General features: G+C 36.3%; 1 protein-coding gene across 10 annotated transcripts in view; it reads left to right on the top strand.

Moving 5' to 3' along the window:
- Window positions 1-14,190, top strand: part of Stxbp4 (syntaxin binding protein 4) — a 201,915-nt gene that overhangs the window by 1,070 nt on the left and 186,655 nt on the right. For 8 of the 10 annotated variants that reach the window (XM_074046092.1, XM_074046085.1, XM_074046087.1 and 5 more), the window contains exon 2: window positions 13,277-13,387. The exons of the other annotated variants lie outside the window; for them this stretch is intronic. The gene's annotated coding sequence lies outside the window, so the exon portion shown is untranslated. The remainder of the gene's footprint in view (window positions 1-13,276; window positions 13,388-14,190) is intronic. 10 annotated transcript variants of the gene reach the window in all.

A 14,190-nucleotide genomic window follows, 5' to 3' on the forward strand; every position in this document is an offset into this window, starting at 1 on the left:
AAGATCGCTACTGTTATAGGATTGTACTTTCTACTGGAGGACTCAGGAGATAATCAAGTGATGCATAAATAATAAAATTTCAGATAACAATCAGTGCAATGAAGACAGTGGAGTGACGTAAAATAACTGGTGATGATGCATTTCTGAAGAGGTAAAAGTAAGGGCTTTCTAGAGGTGACATTTGAGCCTACCCCTGCACCATGACAAGTAGCTACCTAGGCAATGGCAATCCCAAGTCATACAAAGGCCCAGAGGCTTTTGAACGGAAGACCAAAAAGGAGGCCACTGTGTTCCTAGCATAGTGAGCAGAGGGGACAGTGGAAGGAAATGGGGTCAAAGCAGGTATACACAGGTGTGGTATTATAAAGCCTTTTAAACTATGGCCAAAAGAAACTACTGGGAGTGATATTATCTGATTTGATTCACATTGGTAAAAAGATACTGGTAGCTTTGTGAGAATGAACTAAGGGAAGAGAACAAGAATAAAAACAATAGTTAGGAAGGAAGTGCAGTTGTCTCGTGCATGGTGATGGTCACCTTGAATGAGTAATTAATTAACTTTTGGTCACAAATTTCAGGGCCAATAAAAGTACTTTGAAGTAAATGTAAAAGCACTTTGTCCAGGAAAGATGGGAATTAGACTCCTGATTTTACAGATGAGGAGCTAGGCTTAGAATGATGAAGCAACTTGCCCAAGCACATTCAGTTGGGTAGTGGCAGAACTAGAGCTTAAGGTTGAGTTTTTTCTGACTCCTTGCTAGTTTTTCTGCACTGTGTAGAAACCAGCTTTGTCATGGACAACAATATCAACAAATATACAACAGCTTTACCTTTCCAGATTAGGAAATATTTCTTCTGCCTCAGTTAAAATCACCGTTAATCTGTTTGTTTGTCTGTGTAATTGTATGTCTGTGGTGCATTTATTTTTTTATTTGTTCATTTATTCATATGTGCATACATTGTTTGGGTCATTTATCCTCACTGCTCCCAGCCCCCTCTCTCTCCCCCCAACTGACCTCACTTCCAGGTAGAACCTGTTCTGCCCTTTTCTCCAATTTTGTTGAAGAGAAGACATAAGCAATAATAAGAAAGACATAGCGGTTTTGCTAGTTGAGATAAGGATAGCTATACAGAGAGATTCCTAGCATTGCTTCCATGTACAAGTGTGTTACAACCCAAGTTGATTCATCTCTACCTGACATTTTCACTAGTTCCTGATCCCCTTCCCATATTGACCTCTGTCACTTTAAGGATACTGGTATTAGCTCCTCTGTAGTGGGGACATCAATCACTTTCAAGTTTTGGATTTCCTACGTATCCCCATACCTCTGGTATGTGCTCTCCCCTTAGCGTGTGACCCAAGTCCAACAACATTACTGCCTTTGCCCTAGATCTAAAGTGCACATATGAGGGAGAACATAAGATTTTTGGTCTGCTGAGCCTGGCTAACCTTGCTCAGAATGATGTTCTCCAGTTTCATCCATTTACTTGAGAATGATAAGATTTCATTCTTCTTCATGGCTGAGTAAATTCCATGTTTATAAGTACCACATTCTCTTAATCCATTCGTCAGTAGTGGGGCATCTTGGCTATTTCCATAACTTGTCTATTGTGAATAGCGCTGCAATAAACATGAGTGTGCAGGTGCCTCTAGAGTAACTTGAGTTGCATTCCTTGGGTATATCCCTAGGAGTGGGATTGCTGGATCATATGGCAGATCTATGTTTAGATTTTTAAAAAGCCTCCATATTTTTTTCAGGAGTGTTTGCACTAACATGCCTTCTCACCAGCAGTGTACGAGGGTTCCTTTGTCCCCACATCCTCACTAACACCTGTTGGTGGTGGTGTTTTTGGTGATGGCTATTTTAAATGGGTGAGGTGGAATCTTAGGGTGGTTTTGGTTTGCATTTCCTTTATGGCTAGAGATGGTGAACATTTTTTCATGTGTTTTTTGGCCATTTGAATTTCTTCTTTTGAGAAAGTTATGTTTAGGTCAGTTGCCCATTTAATTGGTTCAATGATTTTTGGGAGAGTCTAGTTTTTTAAGTTACCTGTATATTCTGGTCATCAGATCTTTATCTGATGTATAGCTGGCAAATATTTTCTCCCACTATGTAGGTGGTCTCATCAGTTTAGAGACCATTTCTTTTGTTGTACAGAAGCTTTTTAATTTTATGAAGTCCCATTTATCCATCCTTTCTCTTAGTTGCTGAGCTGCTGGGGTTCTATTGAGAAGTCCTTGCGTATACCTATTACTTCCAGGGTATTCCCTGCTCTTTCCTGTACTAACTTCAGAGTTTTGGGTCTGATATTAAGATCCTTGATCCATTTTGAGTTGATACTAGAATAGGGTGATAAATGTGGATCTAGTTTCAGTGTTTTGCAGACAGATAACCACTTTTCCCAGCAACATTTGTTGAACTGTCTGTCTTTTCTCCATTGTATGTTTTTGGCACCTTTGTCAAAAATAATGTGGGCATAGCTGTGTGGATTCATCTCCGGGTCCTCTATGCTATTCCGTTGGTCTTCATGTCTATTTTTGTGCCAGTACCTTGCTGTTTTTATTGCTATTACTTTGTAATATAGTTTGAAGTTGGGTATTGTGATACCATCAGCTTTGCTTTTTTTGCTGAGTGTTGCCTTGGCTATTCGTGGTCTCTTGTGTTTCCAAATGAACTTTAGGGTAGATTTTTCAATCTCTGTGATGAATGTCATAGGGATTTTGATGGGACTTGCATTAAACATGTAGATTGCTTTTGGTAGTGTAGCCATTTTTACTATGTTGATTCTACCAATTCATGAGCATGGGAGATCTTTCCACCTTCTGTAGTCTTCCTTGATCTCTTCAGGAGTTTGTAGTTCTCCTTGTAGAGGTCATTCACATCCTTTCTTAAATTTACTCCTATGTATTTAATTTTTTTGAGGCTATTGTAAATGGAATTGTTTCCATATATTCTTTCTCAATTTGTTTGTTGTTGGTATATAGAAAAGCTAATGATTTTTGTAAGTTGATTTTGTATCTTGCCACCTTGCTGTAGCTGTTTATGGTGTCTAGGAGTTTTTCGGTAGAGTTTTTTGGGTCTTTAAGATATAGGATCATGTCATCTGCAAATTGGGATATTTTGACAGTTTCTTTACCTATTCATATTCCTTTTATTTATTCTTCTTGCCTAATTGCTCTGTCTAGGAATTCCAGAACTATGTTGAATAGGAGTAGGGATAGTGGACACCCTGTCTCATTCCTGATTTTAGGGGAAATGGTTTCAGTTTTTCTCCATTAAGTATGATGTTGGCTATAGGATTGTCATATATAGCCTTTACAATGTTGAGGTACATTCCTTCTATTCCGAGTTTTGTTAGAGCTTTTATCATGAAGTGGTGTTGGATTTTATCGAAGGCTTTTTCTCCATCTATTGAGATGATCAAGTGGTTTTTGTCTTTTCTTCTATTAATGTGCTGTATTACATTTATAGATTTGTGTATGTTGAACCACCCCTGCATCCCTGGGATGAAGCCAACTTGGTTGTGGTGAATGATCTTTCTGATGTGGTGTTGGATTCAGTTTGTCATTATTTTATTGAGGAATTTTGCATTGATATTCATTAAGGAGATTGGCCTAAAGTTCTCCTTTTTGGAGGTGTCTTTGTCTGGTTTTGGGATGAGTGTAATACTGGCTTCATAAAATGAGTTAGGCAGTGTTCCTTCCCTTTCTATTTAGTGGAAAAGTTTAAGGAGAGTTGCTATTAGTTCTTCTTTAAACATTTGATAGAATTCAGCAGAGAATCTATCAGGTTCTGGACTTTTCTTTTTTGGGAGACTCTTTATTGCTGCTTCAATTTTATTTTGTGTTATCAATCTATTCAGGTGATTAATATCCTCTTGGTTCAATTTTGGGTGATCATAACTATCTAGAAATTTGTCCATTTCTTCAAAATTTTCACATTTATTATAATATAGGTTCTCAAAGTAGTCTGATGATTTCCTGAATTTCTGTAGTGTTTGTTGTTATCTCCCCTTTTGCATTTCTGATTTTACTGATTTGGGTTTTTTCTCTCCTCATTTCAGTCAGGTTTGCCAGGGGTCTATCAATCTTTTTTATTTTTTCAAAGAACCAGCTTTTTGTTTCATTGATTGTTTGTATGTTTTTTGTTGTTGTTGTTGTTGTTTTTATTTCATTAAATTCAGCCCTTATTTTTATTATTTCTCTCCTTGTATTTGTTTTGGGATTTTCTTGTTCTTGTTTTTCTAGGAGTTTGAGATGTAGCATTAGGTCATTGATTTGAGATCTTTCTGTCCTTTTAACATATGCACTCCTGAGTATGAACTTTCCTCTTAGGACTGCCTTTGCTGTGTCCCATAGGTTCTGGTAGGTCATGTTTTCATTTTCCTTAGCTTCCAGGAACCTTTTAATTTCCTCTTTTATTTCATCAATGACCCATTGATCATTGATCAATGTGTTACTCAGCTTCCAATTGTTAGTATGTTTTCTACTGTTGTTTTTGTTGTTGAGTTCTAGTTTTAATGCATTGTAATCAGATAGAATGCATAGAATTATTTCTATTTTCTTATATTTGCTGAGGCTTGCTTTGTGCCCTGAGATATGATCAATTTTGGAGAAAGTTCTGTAGGCTGCTGAGAAGAATGTATGTTTTTTGGATATTTGTATGAAATATTCTGTAGATATCAGCTAGGTGCATTTGCTCTATGGTGTGATTTAGTTCTACTCTGTTTAGACAGAGTAAAACATAGGATTGAAGTCAGAAAACAATGTTGAAACCTGAGCCCAAGAAGTTATTACAATAATAAAAGGTCTATTATCATGCATGGATACAAAACTAATGCAATATTGGAAGATACTGGGGCAATATTTTTCTCTCTTCAGTAGATGCACAACTCTAGGCTGCAGTCTTTGTGGGTCTGAATGTGCTTGTGATGTTGCATAAAGCACTCTAGTAACTAATGCTAAAAAAGTGTTCCATCATGAAGAGAAAGGAGGTATCTCAGGACAAGGCTGTTTCCAACTTTGCTTTTCAGGTAGAAGTGTGATTGCACTAAAAGCATAAACGGCTGAACTGATATTAAAGACTTGATACCTGTAATTTTCAATGTCAATGATGTTATCCTTCTTTTATGTACTAGCATTAAAATAGATATCCACCAAATAAACAGCTGTTCGTACTGTTGGCATAATTGTTAGGGGTTAAACAATTAAACCTTGTAAACGTTCTGTTTAGTTACGATTGTGTCTGATTTTATGTATTAGATAAGATAAATTACTTTTCACATTGCCTTTTTGATATTCACATAATGTTTTCCTGTGTGGTTATTGATTTTCAGCCTTTTTGAAAACAAGGATTATAAAGATAGGTATTTAAATTTTGGTTTATAGTTTCCGTTTGTAGTATTTTTAAAGCATAATATAAAATTTTTAAAATCCAGTTGCAATCTTTTTCTTGATTTTTCTTTTTGTTTTTTGAGACAGATAGCCCAAGTCTGGAATTTACAACCTTCTTTCTCAGTCTCCTGATAGCTGAGATTACAGACACAGACCATCTCATCTGGTTTACAAATTCAGTATTAATATGGTAGTCTCTGATCTATATTTCTTGGCAGTCTTGTTTGCCTAGTTAAGCAACTGGTTCTTTTTAGCAATGTAAATACCTAACAATTATTCCAACAGTACTAACAGCTGTTTGTTTGTTTTCATCTATTACAATGCTTGGACATAAAAGAGAAAGAGTAATATATTTAAGTAAATAATAAGAACAAGTGAATTCTAATTTACATGAGAATAGGCTGGGCAATCACTATATTCTAATTAGCGTACAGTAATGCCCTGAAGTTGTCTCAGAAAGTCTTGGAATCTTTGTTTATTATTTCCTGGTTGCTGCTTTTGTGCCACCTTTGGAGTAAATTCACGTGATTGACAGATAAGGGGAAACTAAAATAGAAATCATTTTCTGTATCTTTTCAATATCTTTATTCAAGTAACATCTATCAAGATCAAGGCTAGCTTCATGAATATGTGACTGTGTAGTACAAGACTTACTCTTAAAAGGACTCCTCACTTAGATGGGCCCTGCAATTAGTTTAATTCTCTGTTGTTACTGTCTTAAACTTGTTACTATTTTAAGATAATAATACTACAATGTTATCAATAATTTATTAAGGTATAATTCATTGATAAACAGAATAGAAAAGGTACTTTCAGAAGTGAAAGTAGGTCATCTTAGAAAGAGAGGTTGACTAAAAAGGGGACTAAGTAGAAAGGAGAAGAATGGACATGAACCAAGTTGGGATATAGATATCAAGCAAGCAATAATGTCTTTTTTCAAAAGGGGAGGACAGGAAGGTAAAACAGGTCCTGTCTGGGAGTTGGTGGATGGGGGAGGACATAAGAAAAGGGTGTTGGAGGAAATACTATGTAGTCATGTATGAAAATGGAAAAATGAGACCTGTTGAAACTATTCTCAAGATGGGGGAGGGGAATAAAGGAGAATGATACAGGTGGTGAATATAACTAAGATAGATAAATTGTGAGTACTTTTGTAAATGTCACAATTTACCCCCAGTGCAGCAATAATATGACAATAAAAATAATTTCAAAGAGAAAAAAGAAAGAGAGGTTGCATGCTCAGGCTTCCATTGAAATTTAAGGGACTTGGAGCGTCATGTCACTCCCTAAGACCAGCCTATGGGGAGTGATTGACATGAAAATTTGTGAAAGAATTATGATCTGTCTCAAGAATAACTACACATGCAATTACGTATGACCACCTAAGAAAAACCCATGGGAGCAGGGAGTATTTAAAAATACAATGAGATTATAAATGAAGAGTCAATAAACAAAAAGTCAACTCTCAGTCAAAAGTAGCCCACCTTAACCAGATTAGACTAGAGTTTTTTTCTTTAGTTGGAACCAAATACAAGGGCCATAAATAGTGTGAATGCATTCCAGAGCAAGGTAAATCCTGAGGAAGATCTGGTCCCTTCTGTCCTTCTTACAAGTTCACATCAGGCCTTTTTCCTTTCAGTCATATCAAGGGTTTTGCAGGTGTTTCACAAAGAATTCGAGTCAGAAGCCTACTAGAAAAGTTTAGCCTGCCGCATGTAAGAAAGCAGGCCATGAGAGAGTGAGAACAGGACTCTCAGCTCATACACACTGAACCAAGGAGTCTTCATTTTAGGTTCCTTTTGCATATCCCCATCATTCATGTCTAACTGTTACCTATTGATCTAGACCCTACCTACCTGTCTAACTTATCTCCTAGGATTCTCTCTCCATTTTCCATGCTCTAGCCATACTTGTGTCTATTCTGTAAATACCCAAATTTATTTTGCTGTCATGAGACCTTTTGTCTCCCTGGAATGCTTTGTCCCCCAGTCACCCTTTACCCATTGTTTGGGTCTTAGGTAGAATACTAATACCCAGTCTGAATTTGTCTTCTGCCCAGTCACATTTAATATCACTTTCAGTATCTGAAATCTAGTTCATTTCAGTGTTTCCCCTTTTATCTTTTCTCCCAACATTAGGATATAAATATCATAAAAGTAAGAATCTTGGCTCGTTCACCAAGAACAAGAACTTAGTGTAGTGTCTTTACATGATTGTACTGAGGAAATGTTTGCTGTATGGACGTGTGAATGAAAGCAAACAGGAGGCATGCAGATAGTCTTGTTACAGGAATTTTAGGCCCCAGACCCAACTTCTGAGTTCCAAAGGTCAGGTCCAGCTACTCACCCCAGTAGGACAAATAGAGACAGATAATGGTGGAGGTGAGAGAAAAAGAGATTAACATGGCATGATACAAGGCGGGAAGAGGAAAGGTACACATTTTAATGCATCTTCCTATTAGGGACATTTGCCTTAGGTTTAAATAGAGGAAGAATTGGGAGATGGGGAGAAAAGTATGCATAATTATTAAATAGTCCCAGTTGCAGGTGTGTTCTAATGGTCATAGATGTTGGTCATAGATGATGGTCACAGGTGGTTAGATTGCTCATTGTTTCAGGATTGGTCAGGTAATGACCAAAGTAAGAGTCATTGCTGCCTGGCAGGTGGTCTGTCCTCCAGATGCTCTGATGGTTTATTTTTTTTTTTTCCCCTAGTAGTTTTGTTGCTGTGAAAATGTTGTCTGATCAGGATCTGTTCTGTCCTTCCTGGAACTGAAGATAATTACAGGAGACCAAGAGTTTCAGTGAAGGAGACAGATACAAAATGAAGTCTAGGATTCCAAACTTTCATCGAGCTTTCATTTAATTCTTGGGCCTAAGTGGGGAGTTTTTGAGTACATGTTGTCTCAGGAAACTTCATGAGCTGTGAGCTGTGCTGATAAAGATCTCATGTTTCAAGAAGTCTGAGATTCCTTCTTTGAAGCAGATTTCAGGTGTTTCCCACAAAGTTAGGCTGTGTGCTACAGGCAGTTTCTTACTTGTTCAGCACCCCCGCACCCCTCCCAAGACAAGTGAGCAGCATTCCTGAACTGCTTGGATTCTTGAAAGAAAAATATGCAATAGCAAAGGGAAAATTACCTTTGGCTACAGAATGAAGGGCGTAGTGAAATCAATCAATTAATCTTTCACTGATCTTTTGTATCTTGGTTTCCTACAACTTTCATGTCGTTTAAAAAAGATCACTTAAAGTTTAGCCCATGGAAAGAAGGCGTTCCTAATTCCACCAATGTCAGTTATCTTGAATAATCTGTGCTTTGTGTGGTATAAAACAAGTTACTTCTGTTTCTAAATGCTGCTATGTCTATGTGTCTTCAAGTATAATACCAAATCTATGGGTATAACTTAATAACAAGAAATATTAACATTTTTAATATTAGTTTCAGTAAATCAATACCTAATAGGCATTTCTAACTTGTCAGTCCAGTCACAGAATCCATACAGATTATTTTCTGTGTAGCCAGCATCATCATGCTTTCCTTCTCTCTTGAAATGGCATTAATGTGAAACATCACTACACTAGTACTTTTTTCCCTCCTCTCTTGTCCCTCCCAGAAGACCTTACTGCAGGCTGCCCATCCTATCTGCAGACCAGACTGATCTTAGAAGTACATAAACATTTCAAAAAGAAAATCCTCCCCTCTAGAAACATTGGAACACATGTAGTATAATAAACCAGACGTAAATGTTTTTATTTTTATAGATCCAAAAAAGAACCTTTACAGATCACTTTATGAATGATTTTATTAATACTACATGTGGAGAAACTGGGCACAATTTCATGACTGCTCTAAACTACAACTCAGACCTCTAGACCAGTACTCTTTCAGAAACAAAATATTCCAAATATAAAACCAATGGCAGGGAACATGCCCTAATTTTTCCTTTCAAACAAATTAGGTGGTTAATTTCAGAAGAAAATGACATTAAGTTCAGATTGTACTAAGAGTTTGTTTGCTATGAGTCTTTTCTTTTAAGGTATAGCAGAAAACATGCATTTTATTTATTTTTACTGCCTGTCAATCTTCTTGCACAGGAGTAATCATAAGAAAGTGAAGAGTATTGACAGTTTTCTTTGGGAAACACCAGGTATATGTTATTTTCTCTCTCAGATTGTAAAATTTGTCAATACCTTAACAAATGGAGAGGAAAAAAGAAAATGACATAAAAAGAAAATGACATTAAGGAGACATGACTAGAAGGAGCTAATTTCTAAATACTTGCAGCCAAAAAGGACACTCAAATGTTTTGTAATGATTAACTCTTCTGTGATGGCATTCATGAGCTCACCAACATTTTATGTGTTTGTGCAGTCTCCCCTGGGAAGCCATAAAGCACTAAATGATCATCATTAGGAAGATGTCCTGCTTTTGATAGACACACCTGGATTTAGATTTACCACTACTACTGAGATCTTACCTCCCCAAATCACTTCATTGAAATGCTTTTGTTCTCACTTCTAACCTTTGTCTTATTGTTTATAGTCATAATAAACATTAGTTTATTGTGCCACACAATAGATGGAATGTACCACAATAAACATTAGTTTATTGTGCCACACAATAGATGGAATGTACCACATTTCCTTCAAGGGGTGTTTTACAAGCTATGCTTGCCCACTTTCCTTAAGTATGTTTTGTTTGTTTTTGGTGATATTAGGATTTGAACTCAGGGCCTTGCACTTGCTACACAAACACTACCACTTGAGCCATGTCTCCAGCCATTTTTGCTTTAGTTGTTTTCTTAGATAGGTGCTTGTGCTTTTTGCCCATGCATACTTAAGAACTGTAATTCTCCTACTGTGCCTCCCACAAAGCTGGGATTATAGAAGTAACCACAGCATCCTGCTTGTTCTTTGAGATACAGTCTTGCTGATGTTTTTGCCTGGGCTGACCTTGAATCATAATCTTCCTAGCTCTATCTTCCAAGTATGCCTTCCTTTTTGAACAAAAAAATCAAGGCATGCCCTATTTTTCATTATTGCTTTCTCTAGAAGCTGTTTATTTCCTATAGTGTATAAATCCTCCCCCCCCCCCCCAAAATTTCTTTTTTATGCCTTTGGAAAGGCTATCAGTGCTGTCTCCTAAGAAAAATCCTCCCTGCATTCCTTTCTGGTCTTTTGCTCTCCTGCTTCCTCTGGAATATAAGCCAAAGTCCTCATACTCAATATGAGTTGAGCATCACAAATCATGGATTGGGATAATCTGATGGATCTTCAGAGATCTTCAGGTGTCCAGTAGCTTCTGACAAAGCACCATTCTTGAGTTTCATAAAATTCTTACTATTATTGTTTTAAAGAGACTGTTGGGGCTTCCTATTAAACCAATAAATCTTTCGTTGACTGAAATCACACTCTGTCCTTCTCCCATTTCCTTCTGGTGATCTTTGTTCTGTAGACAAACAGTTAAAAGACATTGGAGTTGCTTGACCTCACAGCTTGTTATAAAAACACTTTGTAAAGAAGGATAGGAATTAGGCTCTTGCTTACGGAGCTCTTGTGAGTCTGTTCAAGATGTATTATTTTAATTTTTACAATGATAGGTGAGGCATCATCTAATTGTTCACGATAAGAGCTGTATGAGCTGGATGCGAGTGGCTCACACCTCTAATCTTAGCTACTCAGGAAGCAGAGATCAGGAGGATCTGGATTCAAAGCCAGCCCCAAGCAACTAGTTCTCAAGAGCCTGTCTTGAAAATATCCAACACAAAACAGGACTGGTGGAGTGGTTCAAGTGGTAGAATGTCTCTCTAGGAAGCACGAGGCCCTGAGTTCAAAACCCAGTATCCCCAAAATAAAAGGGGAGTCTATGTGTGTGTGTTGAGGTGTTAGTGCACTTGGATATAATCAGCATATTGCAGGTGCATAATTTTCAACAAAAATCTAACATAAATTGTGCCTGGTTTTCTTTCAGCTTGTTTACTAGTGACATTTTTAAATGAAGACAGTTATATGATAGAATTTAGAATGAGTGGGAAATTATTTTCAAGAAGATACTACACTTAAGATTTTCCATAAACAGTTTTTGTCAGTTTACGAAGCAGTAAAATTTTAAAGGCATTAAATTAACAACAAAAAAGATAAAATATGTAGGGATTAACTTGAAAAATGTACAAAATCAATATGAAGTTCACTTTAAAACACTGTGGAAAGTCACAAAAGGGGATTCGAACAAGTGGAAAGACATGCCAAGTTCTTGGATAGGGAGACTCAAAAATAACATAAAACATAAATACTAATACTTCCTCAATTAATTTATAAACTTAATGTGATTCCCTAACAAATAGCATTGTTTTGCTTTTTAATCATGATAAGGAGATTTTTGAAGTTAATATATAAAAATAAAAAGCAAAGCAACTAGCAAAACTTGATTAACAAAAGAACAAGAGGACATTGGTTTTTGCCAGATATAGAAACATACATTATAAAGCCTCAGTAACTAAAATAGTTTATTTATTTATTTATTTATTTATTTTTATTGTTTTATAATTCATATGTGCATACAAGACTTGGGTCATTTCTCCCCCCTGCCCCCACCCCCTCCCTTACCACCCACTCCGCCCCCTCCCTCTCCCCGCTACCCCCTCAATACCCAGCAGAAACTATTTTGCCCTTATCTCTAATTTTGTTGAAGAGAGAGTTTAAGCAATAATAGGAAGGACCAAGGGTTTTTGCTGGTTGAGATAAGGACAGCTGTACAGGGAGTTGACTCACATTAATTTCCTGTGCTTGTGTGTTACCTTCTAGGTTAATTAAATAGTTTCATTTTGGTGTACAAATAAATAGACTAAACAAGGGTCAGAGTAAAAGTTACATAAGTAGTCCCAAATACTTGCAAGATTTTATCTATGGTAAGGTCATATTTCAGATCAGTGGGGAGGAGGTGGATTGTTTAGTAAGTTTGGTTGTGACAACTGGATGATCTTCCAGGGACAAGTATGAGTTAGCTCTGTGCTTTACACTGTGGTCCAGGTTGCATTCCAAATGGGTCAAAGATTTTAAAATGAAATCATAAAAGCTTTACGAGAAAATACAAGAGAATTAACAACTTCACAGTGGGCAAGGGCTCTCTAATTTGACCTTCGACCCAGAAATCATAAAAGATTTAACCACAAACTTTTATATAACAAAAAAATCTACAACCAAGAGCAAAGGGAAAAATGTATTTGGAATTCTTAGTGCTGACAAAGGGATAATCTCCCTAGGATTTAAGAAACAGAACAGAAGGAAAACAAAAACAAAAACCCTAACAATGAGTAGAAAACTTGGCAAAATAAACACTTGTTACAGCCTGGCTCTAGTGGCTTACACCTGTAACACTAGCTACTAGGGAGACAGAGATCAGGAGGATCATGGTTCAAAGCCAGCCCAGGTAAACAGTTCATGAGACCCTATCTCAAAATAGTCCATCACAAAAAAGAGCTGGCAGAGTGGCTCAAGCAGTAGAGCACCTGCCTCGCAACCATGAAGCCCTGAGTTCAAACTCCAGTACTGCCTAAATAAATAAATAAATAAATAACAGTTTACATAAAGGAGTTACTAATGGTTCTTAAAGCATAAAGAAGAAAAAAAATATTCAGCCTCATTTAGACTGCCTTAAGATACCACTAAGACTGGCAAAAGTCCAAAAAGTTATGTAGTACATGGTGTTAGTGAAAATTTGGAATAACAAATGCTATCATTGGTGGACAAGTAATCTAATACAATCCTGATTGACAGCAATTTGACAATTTCTGTCAGTTTCATTATTATAATTTCATTAAGTTAATATTTACTATAATTTCTATCAGTAAATATTTTTATTCCCTCCCCTTTTATTTTCTCTAGCTTTGAAAAAGGAAAAAGAATAGTATTAGAAAATAATGTCGTGTCTCAGAGAAAAATAAATTACCAAGTCTTTTCCAAATACCTTATGTACAATGGACAAATTTTCATCTGGTAAGTTGTCTAATTTTGATTTAGAGAGGTTATAAGGAAAAAAGATTTATATATCAAAGTAAACTTTGATATAAATAATAAAATCTTATATGATCTTAAAAACTTATAAAGCTAAGTTTTATAATCTTATAAGACAAGAATTTTTTTCTGTATGTTCCACTTTGTTTTTGTTAACCTAACTTTTTCTCCCTTGTGACTCACCATCCTGCAACAATAGAAAACAAATTGTCAGGTCTTAGAACAGTAAATTGGATTCCAACTTTGCATAAAAACATCATATGTACTTGGCACACAAACAACATATGCCTGTATATAGATGTTTGATGGATTTTATTTATTTTGAGCTACAGCATTTTAGCCATTGATGATAACATCTGAAGTACCAAAAATGTCTTGCTTCTGTGTCATTCATTAATAATGTGAAATGGTGGGTTGTACACATTTGTGTGTGTGACTGCATGTTTAACACTACTAGGACCCCCTGTTGGCAGAGGGCCTTGGGAGCTTGTATACAAAAGGTACCAAAACGAGGAAAGGGGCACACATTGTATGATATGTAAGAATATAACAAGAGTAGACACCTTCTTCATGAAAACAAAAACCTGTTGTTTGGATGGAGAAGACTAAACTCATTTCTATTGTTGCTATTATTGTCAGAAAGTTTAGTAATAGTGCTGTCTTCATGTGAGAAAGACATGTCACTACTGTTAAGATTCATCCTATTGTTTTAGAGACTGAGGTTTTTGTATAAATTAATTTACTACCATGCGGGAATAGAAAAATCATGTCTGGTTTTAATGCCA

This window comes from Castor canadensis, chromosome 11 (genome assembly GCF_047511655.1).
Source record: "Castor canadensis chromosome 11, mCasCan1.hap1v2, whole genome shotgun sequence".
NCBI classification, from domain to species: domain Eukaryota; kingdom Metazoa; phylum Chordata; class Mammalia; order Rodentia; family Castoridae; genus Castor; species Castor canadensis.